At 39.7% G+C, this 23,297-nt stretch overlaps 1 long non-coding RNA gene and 1 other non-coding gene across 3 annotated transcripts in view; both read right to left on the reverse strand.

The window, feature by feature from the left end:
• LOC111861831 overlaps nt 1–23,297 on the reverse strand; it is a 501,275-nt gene that overhangs the window by 435,752 nt on the left and 42,226 nt on the right. The window lies entirely within an intron of this gene.
• On the reverse strand, nt 990–1,109 carry LOC111862006. The gene has a single exon (XR_002842359.1). It is a non-coding gene; the product is annotated as a U5 spliceosomal RNA (small nuclear RNA).

Here is a 23,297-nt window from a genome sequence, read left to right on the forward strand (position 1 = left end):
CAGTGGTCTCTTTCCTTCTTGCTTTCCCACCAATATCCTTTATACATTTCTCTTCTCCCCCATTCGTGCTACATGATCTGTCCACCTCATCCTCCTTGACTTGATCATTCTAATTATACTTGGAAAAAAGTACAAGTTATGAAGCTCCTCATTATGCAGTTTTCTCTTACCTCCTGTTACTTCTTCTCTCTTCGGTCCAAATATTCTCCTCAACACCCTGTTCTCAAACATCCTCAGCCTATGTTCCTCCCTTAATGTAAGAGACCAAGTTTCACACTCGTATAGAACCACAGGCAAAATTATAGTCTTTTGTATTCTAAAAAAAGTTATCTGATATAGTAAAGGCAAGAATAAGTTCTCTTAATTCTGCGTGTTTAGATGAATCAGTGAATGTGATTGAGCTCCAGACGACAGAAACGTACTTTAGTTTAGACTGAGTTCGGCGTTAAACAAAATCTAAAATCTATCGATAGTCAAAAAATAAAATCTAATGTAACGAAACAGAGAGAAAATTTAATGTACATGGCTCTGAAAACAGAGCTAACAGCCTAAAAAATTCCTAGGTTTTTATTTGGGATAATAATCTGTTACAAAATTTATAATTAAATTTAATATTGTTAGTCTTAAGCGTAAGTGATATAATTTCAGATTTATGAATATTATTTCTCAGGCAATTATGGAAATAGCATTTCTGTACAGAGTCAATAACACAGGTCAATAAATGAATATTCTTGATTCTATGATATAAGATCATGTTCATGCAGGTAATATGTCCTAATTACCATTAATTTGCAATATTTTTTCTTTGGCACTACAGCCCCAGTGGGCTTAGGCCCACCTCCATGAACTTCTCCGAATTTGTAATATTAGGGAGCAAGAATCCTAAAGTGAATCCTTAGGGAATATCAAATTTCAGAGGAGGAGCAGGCGACGAAGGAGAAGAAGAAGAAAACATTCCTATAGTACTAACCGAAACGTGTTTGCTGATCAAGCAGCTAATTACGTTCAATTTATTTATTTACGTTTAAAGACTCATCATATGTTCCTTTCCACGGAAATTTTTTGTAAAAGGCGGAACATTTATACGTATCGAAAGGAAACCAGATTATGGGCCCCATCCAGTCTCCTATGCAATGGATAACGGGAGTTCTTTCTCTGGGGGTAAAGCGACCGGCGAGTGAATTGACCATTCACCTCCAGCTAGTGCCGAGGTCAAGAGAATTTGGATATATATCCACTCCCCCATACGAGCTCACTGAGTACTGCTTAATTAGCTAAGCACAGGGACAACTACACCTTACTTTGTCTTATTCATTTATGTGCATACTCATTAAATCAAAGGCCAATTCTAAAGCAAGGGAGAGTGAAATAAAGAAACAAAGCAAACACACAAACACAAACAAAAGACAAATAAAGCAACATGTATTATTTTTTTTCCTTTGGCGCTACAGCCCTCATTTGGGCCTAGGCCTACCTCCATGAAACTCTCCGTTTCACTTCGGCTTACTAGACCTTAGACATTCGGTAGGACTCCGTGGGCGTGTGATCAGCTCGTCGCAAGGCCTCTACCTGTACACATACACGCACAAACACAGAGAAACGCACACACACAAACTAAACAACCATTCCCTTAGTGGGATTCGAACCCACGATCCCGGCTTCAAAGCGAGCGAAGACAGTACATGCCTTAGACCGCTCGGCTACCGTGACCGGCAACCTGTATTTTTTTTCCTTTGGTGCCACAGCCCTCATTTGGGCCTAGGCCTACCTCCATGAAACTCTCCGTTTCACTTCGGTTTACTAGATCTTAGACATTCGGTAGGACTCCTTGGGCGAGTGATCAGCTCGTCGCAAGGCCTCTACTTGTACACAAACACAGAAAAACGCACACAAACATCCATGTCCTGAGTGGGATTCGAACCCACGATCCCGGCTTCCGAGCGAGCGAAGACAGTGCATGCCTTAGACCGCTCGGCTACCGTGACCAGCTCCTGTATTATTTAGCCAATAATAAATATTCACTCAATCCAATTACACAAAATATGATGCCGCGAGAAAAAGGAAGGATACAGGATACATATATATCTTCAAAGCAATTAACATTTTAAGAATCAAGAAAGTACCATTATAAAATATGATTAAGAAAAACAGTTTTCGTTGCAAGAACGCCACTGTTCCCACAAACTACATTAGCTGCTGAAACACATCCAACAGGACATTTTTACTAGAAGTAGAGACGGTCCTCTGTGGTCTAGTGGTCAGACTTCCTGGCTACAGATTCAGAGGTCCTGGTTCGATTCTCGGCATTACCAGCTTTTCTTGAGAAGTATTGTGTCTGGAACGGGGTCCACTCAGCTTCATGAGGATGATTGAGGATCTATTTCAATGAATTAGCGGCTCCGGTCTAGAAAACCGAGATTAACGACAGTGGGGATCCGTTGCGCTGACTACGCGACACCTTCTATCCGCTAAAGTTGGCACTAACTTCGCCGACAAGCGTCGGTCGCTCTGCTGGTATAGTTAAGTTGCGGACTACAGGCCATGGAGTTAGTTGATTAGAGACGCTTGGCCTAGAAAATTCTCTGATATATAGACAAGGAACTCGGAGACTGGCAGTTTCCAAGACACAAGGGCAGAATTTAGAACCAAAGTAAATTTGAATAAAGTAGAATATATCAAGTAAATATTTCATCTTACGTAGTGTGTGAATTTTTAACTGTTCTATAAAGCATAAGCATAACTGTAACGGGCATGGGGAATATTGGCATCCGTATATGTAGTAGACCTACAAACAGCAAAAGCGCATTCATGTTCAGATCTAACTAGGATAACGCATAATAGATATCCGAGCTATGGAAAGGACGAGATTACACTGCGAAATAGACCGAGTAACTCAGTATGCTGAGAACACACACTATAGTCGAAATGATTACGGAAATGAAATTTTGAATTCAGAAATACTGCCAGGTTTTTAATAGGGTCGGTAGGCTTACAAAGGTAAAGCTAACCCTATAAGTGGCCATGGAGGCCCATAGGGTTGTGAAACGTTGTGGGTCCCACGTTGTCTAGACAATTGACTCACAGATGGCGGTAAGGTTATCAGCCTTATGCTCCGGCCGCCCTTTACACCCCAGGAAGATTCCTGGTACTCATTTCTGTTAGATGCTGAGTCGATCCCAGGACCATAGTGCGGCTGGAAGGATTAGGTCAGTTGAAAAAATCCACCTCATCGGGACTCGAACCCGCTACCTTCTGGCTTGTAGTATAGTGTAGGTTTATAGGAGATTGATAAAATACTTGTAGCTTAGTAAGTTGATTTTTATTGGGAAGAATATAGCTTTAGTATTGCTAATGCTGTGTTTCATGCAGCTAGCAGTGCATCAGCCACGCATAGTATCAATGCTAGACAATCTTCAGGCGTTTCAGTTGTTGATATCATCAGCAAAACGTAGATACATGATTAAGTCATTAATAATCACAGTAGAACAAATCCTTGAAGAACATCGAATAACATCTCAAAAGGAGATGAAAGAATTCCTGAAACACGTGTCTGAGTTTGCCTGTCAATCGGGCAACTGTGGAGTCAGTTTGCATAGACGCCTGGAGGTCTGCGAGCACCAGGCTTATGAAGGTGCATGGTGTGAGAGACAAGGTCAACTGCACTGCTAAGGTAAAAAGCAGATATCATCTTGACTCTCAGAGGGCCGTTCCATTCCTCAGGCGGCTGATCCCCGGGTTTCAACTGCAGAGGCCCAGGTTCGATCTTATGTTAGGTGATAATAGATTTTTGGTTAACAAAGTGGCACTGGGACAGGTTTCCTCCGAGTATTAGTCTCCCCACTGATCAACTGTCTTGCTTCGGGCTGATCCCCCGTGCAAGGAGTCCTACCTTCTGTCTTAGATTAGACAGATGCCCCAATTGGGAGCAACAGGAATAAAAGATTGACAGATTGACAGATAGACAGACAGACAGACAGTCAGACAGACAGACAGATAGAGAGATAGATAGATAGATAGATAGATAGATAGATAGCCACGCAGGCAGGCAGATAGATAGAAAATGTAAAACATCCTTATGAATAACAATTAAAAAAATTTGATAAATTATTAAGAAGAGAAATGGCCGTGTATTTGTTAAGAGAGGCACTGTTGCCTCTTATTAAGGAAAATATTTCGTCTTGCTTGCACAAATTACGAAATCACTGTTGAGATACGCTTAGATTAAGATGTATTCCGGCCCCTTGCACCCTCTCTTATGTTTGTCTGTATCTACAGAGTACAGTGAACAACTGAAACTTGGAAATATATAATTCACATCCTATTTCGAACTTCTCCGAGGTAGAGTCCGCTAACTACTGCCAATATATTCCACTAAACGCAATTTGGAATTGAGCGTTTTTGAGCATTAATTTACATGCCACAGTGATCTATAGCAGCCCATACACCTATAGGACAAGAACTAAGCTACTTTCAGCCATTCTATATGGTACAATTATGTCCTATGTTGAACACATGCAGTATCGTGATATTAATTATTATTACAATAAACGAGGCCCTATGAACATTTCAATTTCAGAATAACTTTTGAAAATATTAACCACGTAAACAACTAATAGATACATTTCAAAGAGGATCAAACCAACCCATCGCAATGCCCGTCGGTGCCTCGAATGGGATTCGAACCCGCGATCCCTGTATTTATGCGGGCGAAGATATTACGTGCCTAAATTGCATGGCCAGTGCAACCGGCAACAGATTTTTAGTCCGTTAAGAAACAAACAACAGTGCACTGCAGCTTGCATACATCCCGCTACTTCGTGGGCAGAATTGTTTAATTTCATTTGGTTTTTTATTTTTGCATTATAGTGGGTATCGGCTTATTAGCTGGCTAAGGTGTGGGCAACTGAGTTACAACGTTCACACAGTCATTTGGGAGAGATGGAAAACAGGTTGGTATTTTCGTCAGGACATGCAAAGTTATTCAAACTTCCGACAAGAATAACTTGCACAGTACAACTACCCGGCATAAAGAACTCACTTCCCGACTCAACATCTCACCCTCCCCTTCACGGTCATGAAAATGTCGCGTTATTGTCTCTCAGGAAGAGTAAGACGTTCATGGTCTGACACAAGGTTGAAATCTTAACTTTTCCCTCCGCCTGCACATGTTCTAACAATGTCAACTAGGCATCTATTTAACCTAAAATTCCGAACACATTTCCTCAAATACAAGCCCTACATTTTCTTTGCTTTCATTCTGTCTCGGGAAAAGAATGTTTATATTGTATTACCATATTTGTCTCGTCTGGACTGTCCACACCATAAATTCCTTCTTTACAGATCCACTCTCCGTTCAACAGACTCCCATGTTGGATTCCATGCGACTGTCACGTGACCTGCTTGGATCCAATGGCAGACGACGCAGAGTTTACTGTTATAGATCCTTTGAGTGGCAAGTCCCCGCCTCCAGGATCCGGTGCCTGCTATGCTACGACGGGCGAAGGGGCCAGAGGGAGCTCCACCACCTTGCTATGTAGCAGCATCCTCATTGGGCCCGAAAACGTAAAGAATTTTACTGTATTTCCTTTCTGTTGCCTTGCCGCGGAGCTTCAGACTGGAAAGTTTTGGGTATTTCTTACACAACGAATGTCTGTACTCTTTAGCTTGACACTATTCCAGGAACTGTGATAGGCCTGCTCTGTTATAACCGTCTTTTTGACTAAATTAATCTGCGTCAAAAATTGTACCGAGTTTCACTCAAATTCCGGAACGAAACGAATCGCTGTGAATATCCGAAGAAGCTTATGATCCGCACATCTCAGCACAAAATCTGATTCCCGGATACAGTCCCGAGAAAGTTTAGGTAACAGAACTCACGTGGGCCTCATTTCGTATGCGTAATATTGGCATTCGTCAGCACAGAACAGGACTAGTTTAAATCTTAAGTCCCATATCGGAACTGACAAAAGGTTGTCACTTTTACACGAATATTTCGAGATTTGTACGAGAGTGACATGTAAGAACAGAAAATGTGAGAAGAAAACTTAGAACTAGTTTTAATATACAGAATATATTTCAAAATAGTGAGCGACAGATAGGCCTACTAAGACATTTTTCGTTTAGTTAATGCCGGTCTTCTAACAGGAAACTTAAATGCAGCTTAAAAATTCTGTCTCTCTTTTGTTCAGTTGTACAGGAGCCGGGATAGCTCAGTGGGTATAGCGACTGCCTATGAGCTGTGCGACCGAGAGGACGCATTTCTACTTCCGGTAGGGTAAAAATTTTTTATTTCTTGACGTCGTCCAGACCGGTTCTCGGGTCCACCCAACTTCCTATCCAATGGATACCTGGGGACTCTATCCCCGGGGTTAAAGTAGACTGGGCTTGAAGCTAACCACTCACCTGCAACTAGTGCCGAGGTCAAGAAAATGTGGATCTACACATCCACTCACCCATACGCCTTCAAGGCATAGTGCTTAGTTAGTTAAACACAGGACAATTTTGCCTTATATTCAGCTATGCAGACAACCTCAAGACTTAAGCAAGAAATTTATTGGAGGCACAAATTTTGTTATGCTATTTCAATTTTTTGGGGCGTGCTTATTCCAAACCTTTCTTCCTCTGATTAATATTTAATGAGTTACATGTCAGTTAGGCTTGAGATACGAGCGTGAACGGGGGAAGTCCTCATGTAAGGTGTCCATCATCATACCCAGGTTATAACGACGTTCCAGCTGCTTGACATATTTTAGTTAAAATCCCTCAAATAACATGAAAATTCGTCAAGTTCTTTCAAAGCACAGACATGATGGGTTTAATATGCGAACTACAGGGACATTGACAGGACTAAAAAAACTAGACGGAGCGTAAAATACCAGCATTTTCAAGATGTAACTTACGGGTTAAATGTACAGTCTGGAAAGGTACTTATCTCTTACACCGGCATGTTTCAGACCTTGTAACTTACCACTGGAAGCTCTGCAATTGGGCTGCAATACCAAAGAATTCTCAAGCCCATGAACGTTTATGTCGGTCACGAACTATCGATGAGTCTTTATTTCGGCGTGTCGTTGCTATCTTATGAATATTAATAGCATTTTGATGTGGATATGAGAAGTTTAACTAGTATGTGTCATGGAATTTTTCTGACCTTATTCTTCCTCAGAACTACTGGATTTTTGGATTTTGTCCATCATCCGATATTCTAGTAACTAGAAAACACAACGTTCTAGATCTTCCTAAGGGACTCAAAAAAAAGGTGTCCTCCCCCTCACATGAGGACGGAAACAGATCCAGTTTCCTGAAGGTTGTGTTTTCTAGTTTCTAGAGTACCGAATGATAGATAAAGTAAAAAAAAACAGTAATTCTGAGTATTATAAACCATAGCCAGAAACCTCTAGATTCTACTTACGTTATCCATTATCCATTAGTCTGTATATTACAGATGTGTTGTATTCCCTGTATGTGTCACTTATAATTATCAGGTACCAACATTTTTGGTTTACTGTTCATTTCAAAGAGACCTTATCCAGTTACTTTCTATCACTTTGTTCATTACAAATAATGTGTCTGTAAGCTTGTATCAGAGTCCTGTGATTCTGACACAGGCGCAAGTACTTCGAGTCCCAACCAGTTGACAATTTGGTATCACTACGAGTATAAACCTAAGAGAATATCAGTTACTTAACTGCCGGACTGAGATTGTTATTTCAAACATAAATGAGCTGTTTTATAAACTTAAAAGTAGATGACCATTCTCTTCCTCTTAACTTTCTTTGTTGTCCAAATTCAGTATAGAGCGGTCTTAGTTCAGCACCAACTAAATTACGGGAGCCGGTCACTGTAGCCGAGAGGTCTAAGGCTTGTACTGTCTTTGCTCGCTCGGAAGCCGGGATCCTGAGTTCGAATCCTAAACAAGGCATGGATATTTGATGTGTGTATGCGTTTATTCTGTGTTTGTGTTGTCCTCTGTTTAGGTAGAGGCCTTGCGACAAGCTGATCACCAGTCCAAGGAGTCCTACCGTCTGTAAAATGGTTATGAAACTGAGAAATCAGCTCTACGCTCCAAAGTGAGAGCAAGTGGAAGGGGAAAAATACGTGATGACTAGCACATCAAGACAAAGGGAATATGAAATTATCTGATGCAGATGTAGAGTGCAGAAGGCACAAATTTATAATGAAGCATGCGTGACGCATGCCAAATTTAAGATTAACGACAGCATGCAGAAAACTCTATAGTCAAAATTATGCCAACCTTTCTTAAATTATGGGCTTTCCCAACATTTCTGATTAAATATTATATTAGGAAAAATAATATGTCTAATTTTGAATGCTTATCCAGACTTTCCTTGAAGAGGAATCACTAGCTTATATTTAAGGATGTGCCCATATGACTGCAATTCTCTCTGCTCGCCGTAGAACAGGACGCATTTAACATGCATTCAACTAATAACAGCGAAGTTTTGAATTGGGCGGTGTATAGAAATGACGTTAGACCAGATGTGGCATCCTGTTGTGTTTTGTAAGCATAATTCGCATAATACAATCACTAAAGCTCTCTAATATTAATAATGTTTTTACTTGTGCCCACTACATGTTTCGACCCTATCTCTGGTTCACATTCAGGTGGCATGGACAGTTAAATATTGTCAGAACATTCATTCCGACAAAATGTGTGTTCCTTGTTCGTAAGTACTATCCAGTTCGATATTCGTCATAAAGCCAAGCAATGAAACACAGGCTTATAATTATAAGTGTCAGAATATGCAGGCAATAAATTACTTTACTTAATCCGTTTCTCTTATACCCTACGGAGTCTAGGTTGTTTTTTTTTTTCATTTCGACCATTTTACAGACGGTAGGACTCTTTGGATGGATGATCAGCTCGTCGCAAGGCCTCTACCTACACACATGAAAACACAAATACAGAATAAACATATACACATACAAAACTTCAATGCCTTATGTGAGATTCGAACCAATGATCCCAGCTTCCGAGCCAGCGAAGACAGTACATGCCTTAGACCGCTCATCTACCGTGACCGGCTGCAGGCAATAAAATTAAACAAAATTGTACGAGTGAGAAAGTGGGAAATGATAATAAGGTAACCCTAGAGACAGCGTCGAAATATATTTCTAGTAAGAATAAAACACTATTTGCATTAGACAACCGTGCTGATTGTATCATGAGGATTTTATTAGACCATACATTGTTTACAGATATAAAGACCAGAATTTAAAAAGAACTCAAGAGAGAAATGATTTGTTTCATCAGTACAAAATTTTGCCTAGTGGCTAAAAGAAAACATTATATTAGCATTGAACCTGCTTGATGCTTTTCCCTTGGAATAAAATAACTGTTCATCATGTAAAATTTTAAAAAAGTATTAAGGTCTGTAGCAGCCAGAAGCTTTTTATTAATTTCATTTATGTCATTTCGGAATTATACCAGTTCTCTCCCTATGTATGACATAAAATCATACAGGACTTTTTATAAACTTCAAAGTCTGTTTTGCTCCTAAATTCAATGAAAATTCCAGAAACTCAGCTTCGTTTCTATGCGGACAGAAAGTATGACACAAAACAACTAACACAGCAACATAAGTAATGATACAGACACAGTTGCATGAACACTCAAATCAACTAGCGGTATCTGTGCTTGTATCACGAGCTATTTCGTCACACAGAATGGCCACAGCATTCACCGCTCCCCTGCTAACCTAAGCTTTAAAGATGTCATGAATGTGAAAAAACAGAAAGATAACTTAACACCTCACACGTCGGAATTATCAGTGAAAATATAGCTGCATTACTAAGAAACCAAAGTGTGAACAACCTATAATTAGTTGTCTTTATTCTTAGAGACAAAGGATATGCAGTAGTTTCGCTAGTGCTTAAATGAATAGCTTTGCTCGTAATTAAACTTCAGTGAGACTGAAAAGGGACTGAAAAATAATGGAATAAAAGTAGAAAAATATAATGAAGATTTGAGGTTTTCACTGCGGTAACTATGAAAAACGCCGTTTCTTGGATATGGCGCTGTGTAGATCTTGTGTGAAACGACGTTTCGAAGGAGCATATCGCCTCCATCTTCAGGGTAGAAAATTCCGCCAGCGAGGAACCAGCGTAAGCAGGTGGCTGCAGCCACGTTTCTGCTAAACGTCGGTTCACACAAGATTCCAGAAAATGGCATTCTTTGTAATAATTTAGGCTACATAAGAAAGAGGGGAAGGAAATGTAGGAAACAAGCAGAGAAAATGAAGACAACAGGGCATTAATTAATTCTGCATATTCTATTCACAACTGCTAATAAAAAATAGCTACATGTTTCAATGAAGGTTCCGTCGCTGTGAAGTCATTTTTAGTGTACGGAACGTGAATATGAGGCTTTAGCTATTTAATGATTTGAAGAACAGCAAAAAAGAAGTTTACACTTAAAAATGGATCTACACTTTTTACATTTTTCATTTTTGTTTGAAAAATCCATGACTACATGTATTATTGTACTCAAAAAACCATGAATTTGTTAAAATTAATATTGTTCTTATAAAATATTTTTGTCTCTCCAACTGCAGAAGCTAAACACGTAAAACGGAACAACAGGTATTTCTACGTAGGTCTCACTGTTTATGGACGTGGTTAACTGCGATCACTGTTCCTCTTTGTTACCAGCTGCAATTCGTGTCCTTAGGGACGTTTGGATTGATTATTTCCTGCATTCTGGCCCTCAGAAGTTGCCGAATTACCAATGTCTGTCACACCTGGAAACGTTTATCTACCCTTTAATTTTCTCCAAGTAAGCCTACTTAACTCACTGCCGGTCACGGTAGCCGAGCGGTCTAAGGCATGCACTGTCTTCGCTCGCTCGGAAGCCGGGATCGTGGGTTCGAATCACACACAAGGCATGAATATGTGGTATGTATATGTGTTTATTCTGTGTTTGTGTTATCCTGTGTTTAGGCAGAGGCATTGCGACGAGTTGATCACCCGTCCAAGGAGTCTTACCATATATAAAATGATCACGAAACTGAAAAAATCAGATGCCAGAGCCCAAGGGGGCTCTAGAATTAGTGGAAAAACTGAACTCACGTCCTTCCGACCACTTTCTTTTTCGATCTTAAATTGGGAATGAACCCCAGTTAAATGTTGCGGATCTGCACATTCGCGTGATGTTGGACTCAGACGCGTCTTCAGTGTAGAAATGCTTATTCTGCCATGAAGACGGAGACAGCAGATCCTTCCAAAATGTTAGTGCTACTCTAATGTACTACATATCGTCACCCTGTAAGGACGTAATCTTGACACCCACTGCCATAATAAATTTAAATCTCACATAAATAACTCACGTTCGCATTTGAATAATTTATTAATAATGTTTCAATTATTATTATTATTATTATTATTATTATTATTATTAAATCTAACTACTAAATCTATAGTCACAAATTTTGTGACGTTTCTCGACTTTTTGACTCCAGTTGTCCGTCGTCAGCCTCAAGCTGATGCTGTCTATTTTGATCTTTAAAATGCTCTTGACCTCGTCCCTCACAATATGCTCTTGCATAAATTAAGCTCCTTCGGATTATCTGATGCTTATGTTAGCCGGTTTCGCAGTTACTTAGCCAACAGACAAGACAATCTCGGGTTTGCGTTTCTGGCTCTCCCCCCCCTGCTTTTTCATGTAACGTTCGGGGTGCCGAAAGATCTGTTCTGGGACCTTTTCTTCTCAACGTATTCATACATGACTTATGCAACTCTGTTAACTATTGTAAACTTTTAATTCTTGACGATAATCTCAAAATGTAATTTTAACATTACACACACCAGAAGTATTATGGGCCTTGGTATTTTCTTTAATTTAAAGTTATATTTTCACATCATGTTGATTACGCATTTCCTGAATGCATAAAGCTTTTAGGCCTTATTCGCTCCATAGCTTAGAGATTTTCCTCCCTTGAGTGTTTGTATGTACTATACTTGACTTACTCAGGTCCAAGTTGGAATATGCTTCGGTAGTTTGGAACTGCATCACTTCGACTGATGGCAATAAGCTTGAGAGCATCCAGCAGAAGTTTGCCTATTTCTGTTTCTATCGGGTTTTCTCTCATATTCCATATACTTATACTGATATCTTAGAGAAATTAAGTCTACAATCTTTACATAAACGGAGGCATCACCTTGATGCAAATTTTCTTTTGCTCAGGTCTACCATAGCCTTAAATCCTGCACTTCCCTTTTGGAAAATGTTAGCCTTCGTGTTCCTCTCAGTAATCTTATGGCCTTCTCATTGTTTGGTGTGTGTCCCTCTAGTAAACACTGTCCTTCTGCTCGGTGCGCCTATGCTGCCAACGCGGTGGGTAAAGATCTCGACATATTCGCAGTCGGGGGCAGTTTCTCTCAATCACACATATACACACCAACCTAAAATTGTTAATAATATTTGTTCATAAGCCTGATGTGCTGTGTTATTCGTTCTTGTTACTTCCCTTATCTTCGTCTCTTCTTTTTTGTTTACTTTTCTGTATTAATGTGTTTCTTCCTCCAGTGTTTGCCTGTGATTTGTCTTTGACTTATATTGTGCCTGTCCATGATGCATTTACATGTATCCACACTGTACTGTGTCTGCAATTGGCCTTGTAGCTGGTGACTTGGCACATAAATAATAAAGAATTGAATTGAATTATTATTATTATATAAGCCTATTCATTTAAACATGCATCCATATAGACGGAACAGAGCGTGTGATGGGCCATTCCCAGCTTTGGTTATTTCTTAGTACACTTCTTCGCTCAGTTAAAAGTGGTGCAATGTTAGAAACAATTAAGTCCCGAAGGGACACCGCGAACTGGGTACATTGTGAATGTTACAATTATTGATTTTAATTTCCGATGAACAGATTAACCTTATGGTTTTCAAAATGAATTATTGACTGTCGCCTGCATTCCTTTACATTTCCATCGTACCAGGTCGACGAATTACAAAAAGTGGAAGTGCTAATTGTCATCATTTTAAAAATAAAAGGATGCTTATGAAATCGCCTACAGTGCAGAAGGTGAACAGAAATGCTGGAGGAATTTTCTCGGGAACTTCTAACGATCGTTAAGTTCGAGTCATATAAAACTGTAGTATTAATCTGAAAGTTATGATCAGTCCGAGACCTTCTGCCCAATAAAAATGTAAGTTATTTCACCGAGGTGAATATATTTGTTACTAACCGAGGTGATTTCAGTCTGTGGCTATCACACTGAGTGATTCGCTGCACAGACGGGGAGAGGGAGACCGTACTTAATTTAGCTAAAATGTTACAGCGACATACAACTGAGGCAGAGCAACGAGTGCTTCACTGAATACTCCTAATACTGAGCTGGCGAAAATTTATTAGACGGTAACAGAAACTCTGAATCTAACCGCAGCCCAGAAGCGAGTCACAGACGCTACAGCCAAGCGAAGTGTCATCACATCAGTGCATCTTAATAGTGTTACTGCGTGTTCGTATTCTGCTGAAGCACGCCACACTGCGGAACACTTCTGCCGGTTCTTTCTTCCTTATCCTTGCCTCCGTCTTCAGGGTTAAAATGTGTAGGTTCATGATTAACTTCGGTTATACAAGCAAACTACAAGGAGGGTGATTATGGGGCCTAGGAAGAGAGTGTAAAGAAGAAATAGTAATACATGACAAAAATGAAGGGCAAAAATAACCCTCGAAAGGGGCACACTGGCTATCGTTGGAGGTGGGAAATAGAATAGTGAGACTGGACTAGCCCTCCTTGTAGCCAGTATTGCTTTCAGAAGAGAAAATGAAACTGAATAAAAAAGTGGATAAAATCCTCTTTCATAGCTACCCTAAGTTACAAAATATTTGTATCTGACAGGGCTCATTGAGGTCATCGAACAGAAATTAGGCCCATATTGCATTTTGTCTTTATCGTTACAAATTTCTACTGAAAAAACCGCTGTGGGCATATTTCTTCACTTACAGGAACACTGTCCCATCTACAGTGCTGTTTTCAAATTGTTCCTACTCTTCTTGAACTAGATTTATTACTCTGACATTAGTAATTTGTTAAACAGAAGAAAAAATTTTCAAATACACTTTAGAATAATTGGTAAAATCATGTAAGTACGTAATTACACATTAAATTGAAATAAGCATACAGGTCATTCCTTTATTTCAGTTGGGGATCGATATTTGAGAAGTTGTTCTTGAAAATACGTAGATTTCAGAGAATGCGGTGAAGAGGGTAAGTATTCTGCTTTTTGCTCTTTCTCAAATTGCGTGATGTTTGTTTTTTTGTTTTTTTCCTGGCAATACAGCCCCAGTGGGCCTAGGCCTCCCTCCATGAACTTCTCCGTTCACTTCGGTTTTTCTAGATCTTACACATACGGTAGGACCCCTTGGGCGAGTGATCAGTTCATCGCAAGGCCTCTATCTGTAGACAAACACAGAAAAACGCACACAAACATCCATGCCCTGAGTGGGATTCGAACCCACGTTCTCAGCTTCCGAGCGAGCGAAGACAGTGCATGTCTTAGACCGCTCGGCTACCGTGGCCGGCATGTGATGTTTGTTACTGTGATATTATAGAGGAATAGACGTAATGATGAATTGCTGTTTCATCCATCCATCCATGTCTCTAGAGCCCTTTCGTGGATCTTGTCCTCTTTTTCAATTTCTTAATCCTATGCACAGTCGGTAGTGCTCCTTGGACGGGGAATCAGCCCGTCGTAAGGCCGCTACCTACGCCGAACAACACAAACACAGAATAAACCCACACAGACACCCATGCCTTGAGTGGGATTCGAACCCACGACGAGCGAAGGCAGTTTATGCCTTAGACCGCTAGGCCACTATGATCGGTCTCTTGTTAGATGCACTCAGTAATTTTGGACTCTCTATTGACATTTTGACGGACTAACAGGTCCTCAGCCCCCCCCCCATTATGATGAAAACTTGTTCTCGGAGTTCCATGTCTGCACATATGTACTTACGGACGTATGCGCACTCAGCTGACGCGTGGACACTTGAAAGAGTTTGTCATATTTGGCATGCAAGGGTTTATACACACTCTGTCCGGTGCAGCTATGGATATTAATATTCCGATAACAGAAACAACAGCCCTTTAAATGTTCCCCACACACAAAATGATGATTTTGTTAGAAACAGTTCAAACAACCTTAATCAAGTTTCAATAACTTGTGGAGTCATATGCTTAATAAAAGCAAAGGCGAAATCTATGGGTCAAAATATTATACACCGCTTTTATTGAAATCGGGTTCACCGATCAGCGGAATTCAGAGGATACAATATCGTGTAGTCCGTTGAAAGTCAGTAGACGTTTCGGAGGAGCATATCGCCTCCACATCCGGAGTCGGAGAAGAAGCAAAGCAAGAAAATAATGTGAAAGCAGTTAGCAACTTGTGCGGCTCTCCTTACCACTAGCTTTCAGGCTGTTTCTTTTTTCGTTTATTCTTCGGCCATGAAAATAGATGCGACATATTCCTCCGAAGCGTCATTTGACATTCAACGGACTACACGGCGTTATGTCCCTGAAGACATAAAACTTCATAACCACGGCTGTGGTAACCACAAAACCTAGAGAGGATTTCGAGGTTATTAGGTGTTCAGCATATAACAACGGGCTTCAGATCATCAATAGGTTTCGTTTCCTAGGCAACCTAGTGGCAGTAAATGTTTTGAGAAAACATGAGCACTGTTTGCACTTTGGTAATATATGTGAATGGTTGAGGAGCAATGTTTCGTGAAGTCCAAATGTTGCTCTATATGCTTATTCGCAAAAAAAGTGTTCATCTAATAATGCTTTAACATAAGAAACAATTATTATATTGAGACAGATATATAGCCTATATTGTAATAAACGTTTTATACAATACAACGAAAAATTGTTTCTATATACGAAAATTTGTCCACCAGTCGCCTTTCGGACAATTGAATGACCGAATAAGTATAAATTACGTTAAACTTCGTCAACTTGGATTATATATTTACATAACAGAAACAAATGTGTCTATCAAAGTGGCGGTTTCTCACTCAGAAATTAATTATAAAATATTCTGTTTTAAACTGCAGGATTTCTAGCAACCAGAACATACGCGTACACTTGAGTAGTCGATTTCGGAGCTCTCCGTAAGCTTTGTATACGTCACAGTGAAAGGAATAGTACACTTCCTGTTGCACATTCAGTAGCGGCTCATAATATTCAGAACGCTCAAAGGGCATCCAAACAGGAGCATAGGTAGGTGCTTCATGAGAGAATAAAATTAGTTGTAAGATTTGAGGTTTTCACGGCGGTGACTATGAAGAATGCCGATTGTGAGATGTGGTGCCGTGCAGATCTTGTGGAAATCGAAGTTTCGTAGGAACGTATCGCCTCCACCTTCAGGGTATAAAAATCCGCGATCGAGGAAGCAGCGTGAGCAGGTGGCTGCAGTCTGCACTAGCTCAAGCTGGTTCCTTGCTTGCGAATTTTTCTGCCCTGAAGGTGGAGGCGATACGCTCCTCCGAAACTTCGGTTAACACAACATCTGCAAGGCGCCACATCCCAGAAAACGGCATTCTTCATAAAATAAATTAGTGGATCTATTCATTTCTGAAGTTGCGACATCAAATCCAACTGGAGTCATGAATGTTAGTTTTACCTTACCCACCATATACGTGAGTTTATTCGCCTGAGACGTCATTACGTCAGTAATGATTGTGTTCGTTTGCGTGCTGGAACAGAGGGGTTTGATGTTGTGGACGATTTGAAGGCTTGTCAATTGGATGTTAAGGGCATGTCACAGATGAATTTCTAAACAACTTGCAATGTACAGGTGATGATGTTTGGTGCTGATGACGATGATAATGATGACGACGCTGATAGTTGTTGAATTAAAATGAATAGGCCTAATATTTTTAGTAATGACAGTATGGTGTCTAGCTGTTTCAAAATATTAAATAATATTTCTTCTAATTTATCTCTCATAACATTAGCGTGCTGGGAATTGTGGGGTGCCACATAAAGCGGGTTAGCCCTCACTGTCTCCAATCAATGCCACTGAACAATTATTTCATTCTCTGGTTGTGCAAAAAATGATTCGCTTAGGAGCAGCGAATCGTATGGTGAAATAAGCTACATTTAGTATAGCTTTGTCCCAAATTCTGCTTGACTTCTATGTGAACTAGAGAAAAACAATACATGATTAGGACTTTCGTAGTATGCGTCCTGTTGCGTGTCATTCAAGAGAAATATATAAATGGGACAGTCAACACAACCAATGGTGATTCGCATCATTAAGCCCGGAGACCCTAAGATATTATATAACATTAAAACTTCAACTAATTCCACGAAAAATCTACTAGAGCCGGATACCAAGCTCAAAAATCGAGTATAGACGCCACACAATAGGAACAGTGTAAGTACAACACGTCATAATTGCAAGAAGGATCCCAGCACGGCCGGTTACCTCTGTCACGTGTACTACAACCTCACTTGAACAGTGTCACATGAAAATCTAAATAGGACAAGATACAATTTTAATTTAACCTTTACTCATTTTCAAGCAATAATCATGTTCTCGATGGACACCCTACATCAATTTTAATAATAGTATACTATTTTAATAAGTTCATGGAGGTAGGCCTAGGCCCACTGGGGCTGTAGTGCCAAGGGAAAAAAATACTATTTTAATATTAATAAGTGGTCTCCCAAATCTATATACTAGTGACAGACCACAGAAACATATACTCGTACAAAGTATTTATTTTTAACTAGATAATAAAACTATAAATAATAAACTAAGTATATATTACTGTCTCGTCACCAAAATGCAGGGCAAAATCATGATATGAAGAGAGGAAACAGATGTTTTGAAAATGTGGCACAGTTCAGATATTTGGGAACATCGATAACAGATCGAAACCTGATTCAGGAGGAAATTAAGAGGCGTTTGAACTCGGCTAATGCTTGCTACCATTCAGTCCAGAACCTTTTGTCTTCTCGTCTGGTGTCCAAGAACATAAAAATTATAATATACAAAACTATAATTTTGCCTGTGGTTCTGTATGGGTGTGAAACTTTGTCTCTGACATTAAGGGAGGAACATAGACTGAGGGTGTTTGAGAACAGGGTGTTGAGGAGAATATTTGGACCGAAGAGAGACGAAGTGACAGGAGGTTGGAGGAAACTTCATAATGAGGAGCTTCATAACTTGTACTCTTTTCCAATTATAATTAGAATGATCAAGTCAAGGAGGATGAGGTGGGCAGATCATGTAGCACGAATGGGGGAGACGAGGAATGCGTATAGGATATTGGTTGGAAAGCCAGAAGGAAAGAGACCACAGGGAAGACCAAGGCGTAGGTCGGTGGACAATATTAAAATGGATCTTAGAGAAATAGAATGGGATGGTATGGATTGGATAGATCTAGCTCAGAATAGAGACCAGTGGAGGACTCTTGTGAACACGGTAATGAACCTTCGGGTTCCATAAAATGTTGAGAAATTCTTGAGTAGCTGCAGAATTGGCGGCTCCTCCAGAAGGGCTCAGCTCCATGAGTAAGTAAGTACAGGTGTATATATTTATTTGAAAAAAATTTGAATTAAATTTTCTGATATTATGAAAGTATTAACGTAAAATATCGATCCATATTAATGCGTTAACATAAGCAGAAACTTCCCATTACTGCCTCATTAATGCCAGATGAAGATCTAAAGAAATGTCGAAAATTATATGCATTAACATCTGCGCAAATAAACGAATGTTGATACTATAATATTTAGTTCCTTTCGGTTTTACAATTTGTTGTGTTGGCGGTTACACTTATATATTCATCTTGAATACATGATTAGGCCTATGTTCCTAAATACAAACATGAACTGTGCTTACTAGCAACGCATGCGCAGACAAATGAACTGTACTGGTGGGGATATTTCTTTGTTGTTATTTTTCCATACAAAGACATGTCTTATATGTTTAATTTCCCAGAGAAAAGGGAATATTCTGAAAATATCAATCACACTTCTAAATACATGAATTTCAGTATGGCTAGGAGAATTTTTCATAGAAATCTGGCCGGCTTATGGTAACATTAATACCTACCTCTACTGAAATAGCACGATGCAGAGACAATTTCACGTGGCTGGTTCTACGGTTGAGAAAGAAAGAAAGAGACAACACGCTCACGAACCACTGCACCAAGCTCACGTCACATTACTTACTGCATACAGCGATGTTTTAAAACACACAATAGTACAACATACGAAACGATATAAAATTCACATTATTGCTGGATTTGTATTTTTAACATTTGCATCACAAATAACAAAATTTGAAGAAGAATTTGAATACTTCACAACATGTCTTGCATGCAACCACCATGTTCCGCCACGATCTTCAGTTGTCTGCCTTTTAATCGGAACATTTCGGATGACAGATCGTGAATTATCGTTATAGCCACACCAGGGCCGCGGGGGGGGGGGTGGAAGGAAATGTGATGTAGCTGTTCCCACGGAGGAACTGTCACAGAAGAGAGCATGTGCTTTATGCTGGATCGATTTTCAGTCCGCTTAATATAATGAAAATTGCATACGTATCAGGAACTGGAAAAGAGGTTACAAAGGAATATTCTTAAATCTACTCTAACATCCGAAGGAGAATCACTTGGAAAATGCGTCTTTTGTGACTTTGCATTTCTCAACTGACCTTCATGTTCTTTACTGATTGTGCATACGTACTAAAAGCGAGTTGCACTACATATTAAGCCTAGAGAGTATGTAAATGACTCCATGGTACTGGGCCCTTCTTGAGAAGCAGTCAGTCGCTCAACTACTGAAGAATATTTCAACAATTTACGGTGCTGTAAGTTCATTACCGTGTTCACAGAAGCCCTTCATACGTACCTGTCTTGGGCCAGATAAATCCAGTCCATACGGCCCCATCTAATCTGTCTAAGATCCACTTTAATATTATCCTCCCATTTATCAATGTTTTCCTAAAGTTATCTTTCGTTCTGGCTTTCCCCCCGAATCCTGTATGCATTTGCTTCCCCACAAGATTCCCAAATTACCTTTTCTTTCATCATATTCAAATTCCACAACATCAAAAGATTTAATATATTTATGGACCGTAAGAAGAATTGCGTTCTACTCCGTTTCGGTTGTTTATATGATAAAGAGTTGCTGAGAAACTCAGAATGCGCAGTAAGGTTTATACTGGGCCATAACTTCTAGTTTAGAATCCCAGTATCAAATTTCATCCATAACCGTTAAGCAGCTTGGAAGATATGTGCGAAGTAGCAGGAGAATACATACGGCCTCCTCATCATTGGTTCACTTTACATAAATCCTAGAAATAATGCACGAAAATTGGAGGAACTGAAAAATACGACTTTTTCTTCTGGATTTCTATTTTCTATCGGATTCCGTGTTTCGTTCCATCTTAGAGATAGATATTCAGTGAGTTCCATACATCCTCATGTGCAGAGGGAGTAATTCCAAATGCGCAGTGTACACATGCACATCCATGCATTGGTCTGGATTGTAACCGAAAACTTTGCAGTTTTCCTTCTGCCAAAGCCAAGCAGCTCAAGCCTGCATCAACCCTGTCGTCCAGAGACAATGATACTGTGACTAATTATAAACTAAGAAATTATTAATCAAAAGACCTGCTAGTATCAGCTTCAATTATTTAAAAATTAACATACATGTCCCTTCTAAAAACTTACAGATTAAAATATATGAAACGATAATTTTAGTTGTTATTTATATGTATGACTCAGAATGTCAAAGTAAAATGTTAAGGGTAATATTTGGCCCTCAAGGACACAGAATAACGAAGTACTGGACAAATTTCATAACATTTGAACCACTGTGAAATAACCAGAATCAGATCACATATCATTAGGATAGAGAAATTGAAGAGTTTGTGATGGGATGACAATGTGACTAGCATGGGAACGAAGGGAAATCACTTGGAAAATGTTCTCTTGAAAGAAAAAAAAATAGATAGGATAACATTTCTTTTCCTTGGCACTACAGCCCCAGTGGGCCTAGGCCTACCTCCATGGACTTCTCCGTTCACTTCGGTTTTTCTAGATCTTACACATTCGGTAGGATTCCTTGGGCGGGTGATGAGCTCGTCTCAAGGCCTCTACCTGTACACAAACACAGAAAAACGCACACACACACAAACTAAACATCCATGCCCTGAGTGGGATTCGAACCCACGATCCAGGTTTCCAAGCGAGCGAAGAGAGTACATGCCTTAGACCGCTCAGCTACCGTGACCGGCAGGATAACATTAGGTTTGGTATTAAGGAGGTAAGTTAGGGCCGCGCCATAGCTCAAGCGGTTAGTCGATGGCTTCCCATCGCGGCGGCCCGGGTTCGATCCCGGGTCTGGTCAATTGGAATTTGTGGAGGACAAAGTGGCGCTGGGATAGGTTTTCTCCGAGTACTTCGGTTTCCCTTGTCACTCTTCATTCCACCAATTGCTCCACAATCACCCTCACCTATCATCTGGGGCTGGTACAATAGGCCAGAAGTGGCCACAGTACAAGGGACTTAGTCCCACCCCAGTAGCAATAAAAAAAGGTCTAAACAGAAAAATCTCCGTGGTTTTAGTCCGCAAGCGAACTATACCGACCGAGCAACCTCCGCTTTTCGGCGAAGATAGTGCCAGTGACTAAGTCACGACTCTTAAGTTTGTAAGATTCTGAAATATCTTAACTCTATTTCCAAAGAACTTCGAGTATTTTTAAAATGGACATCTCATCAGTATATTTAACAAATATTTTTAAACTGACTCCATATCAAGTATTACAAAGCGTGTTAGTTGTCTGTTGGCTTGTGAAATGTTGCCTGTGGATAAGATTATTTGCCTCGCGCAGATAAGATTTAATTTTTCATGGATTATTTGATTGTCAGTATTTGGAGAATGCTTGGTACCATTGAGTTCAGAACCTTCCACCTTCACGCCTCCCACCTAAAATCTAAAGATTAAAACTTTCAAAATTGTAGTTGCATCTGTCATTTTGTAAATGGGTGAAACTTGACTGTCACGCTAAGTAAATATCCTAAAATGAAGGTCCTTGAAAATTATACTTTGAAGGAAAAGTGTGGATGTAAGAGAATGGAAGCAACATAAGATGAGGTTGAAGAAATTTGCATAACAAAGATTTTCATAATTTTTACTCAGTATTATTAACCGAATTTAAAAGAGCTGCGCTCATTACGACTTTTCTTGTCTTACTGGATTTCTTATCTAGACTACTTTTCGAAAATGCAACTCACTCGCTTCAAGAACGTGTACAATTTTTAATCGGAGTTTCTCATGACGGAGACTATGAATAGCACAGTCTCCGGGTGTGTAAAGTCGTGTAGTTAGGAGACAGACCGACGTTTCGTAAGACCATATCAATTCCACCTTCAGGGTCGAACTGTAAGCGAAACAAGAAAAAGCAGAAGCAGCGGCAAGCCGAGCTTAATTCGTTAGGGTACAGGAGTCAGTAGAGATTTGATTTGGTTCATCCTGGTCCGTCACGCTAATTTTCTATACGCTAAATGAGCAGGAAATTTACTGACCGACTTACATTAATAAAATGTAATATGTCCAAAATAAATTATTTATCTCCACTTATCAATGCAATGCGGTTACCGGTTTTCACCGAAAACCAAGGCATGGCTGTGCCCACGTAGCAGCAGGTAAGAATCGTTACGTCAGTCAAGTAGCCTACGTCCTTCACTGTTGACATCACCTGACGCATCACTCATGCTTCTTATGACACATTTCACATTGACGTAAACTTCAGATAGACATTAACGATCTTCAGTACCATGCTGTCCCAGCGGGGAATCGAACCCAAGAACAAAGACTAACTCCTATTATTTAAATTATTTTAAATTTAAAAACTGTCTGTGAGTCATAAGTTTACGTGAGTACTATTAACAGAGGTACAAAATGAAATGTATTTACTAGAGTTATGCATATACCAAAACACTCCCATAGGCCTACTTACTCGACGTAAAAATAATGTAATTAACAAGTTAATTTCAATTAATTCCTTAAATTTTCGACTTCACACTTTGTTTCTGCAAACTCAGTTTTTTCCAGGAATGGGTTCCCATAACTACTGATAAAAGACAATGGCTGATAAATCATAGTAGATCAGATAGATAAGAAATTCTGAATACACTATTCACTGTCAGGAATACAAGTGGGTTGTTACTCTGCTTTGAGCTTATAGCTTCCCTATCTACAGTAGTCACGTACTGATTTCTTTTAACTCCAAAACAAGAATGA

This window comes from Cryptotermes secundus, unplaced genomic scaffold, assembly GCF_002891405.2.
Source record: "Cryptotermes secundus unplaced genomic scaffold, Csec_1.0 scaffold180, whole genome shotgun sequence".
NCBI lineage: Eukaryota > Metazoa > Arthropoda > Insecta > Blattodea > Kalotermitidae > Cryptotermes > Cryptotermes secundus.